Consider the following 384-nt stretch of genomic DNA (forward strand, 5'->3'; position numbering starts at 1 on the left):
CTATATTCAAGACTGTCTCCCGCGGCACTGTGTGCTGCTTTAACACATAGACCGTGATCAAGCAGCGTGTCTATTGTGTTTGCATCATGCTCTATGATTCTCGCTCTCTGTTGGCTGTTAGAGCCTTTGGCATCTATTTCCTGACCACCCAGTTTTATGTCTTGTTCCGCACCTCTGTGAAGAGGAATTTGTCATGATATCATGATGATGATATTTCTCTCTCTCTATTCCTAAAAATAGGCCTATTAAAGGTGGTTTTACTACAACATCTCATTAAAGCCCCCACTTCATTTCTTCTTTTAATGTGCTGTAGCAAAATAAAATTTGGAAAAAACACTTATTTGACATTTTGTGTGTGTGATTGAGTATGTGTGACAGAAAGAG

The sequence above is a fragment of the Sinocyclocheilus grahami genome, unplaced genomic scaffold (assembly GCF_001515645.1).
Source record: "Sinocyclocheilus grahami isolate Dianchi unplaced genomic scaffold, SAMN03320097.WGS_v1.1 scaffold5780.1, whole genome shotgun sequence".
Classification (NCBI taxonomy): Eukaryota; Metazoa; Chordata; class Actinopteri; order Cypriniformes; family Cyprinidae; genus Sinocyclocheilus; species Sinocyclocheilus grahami.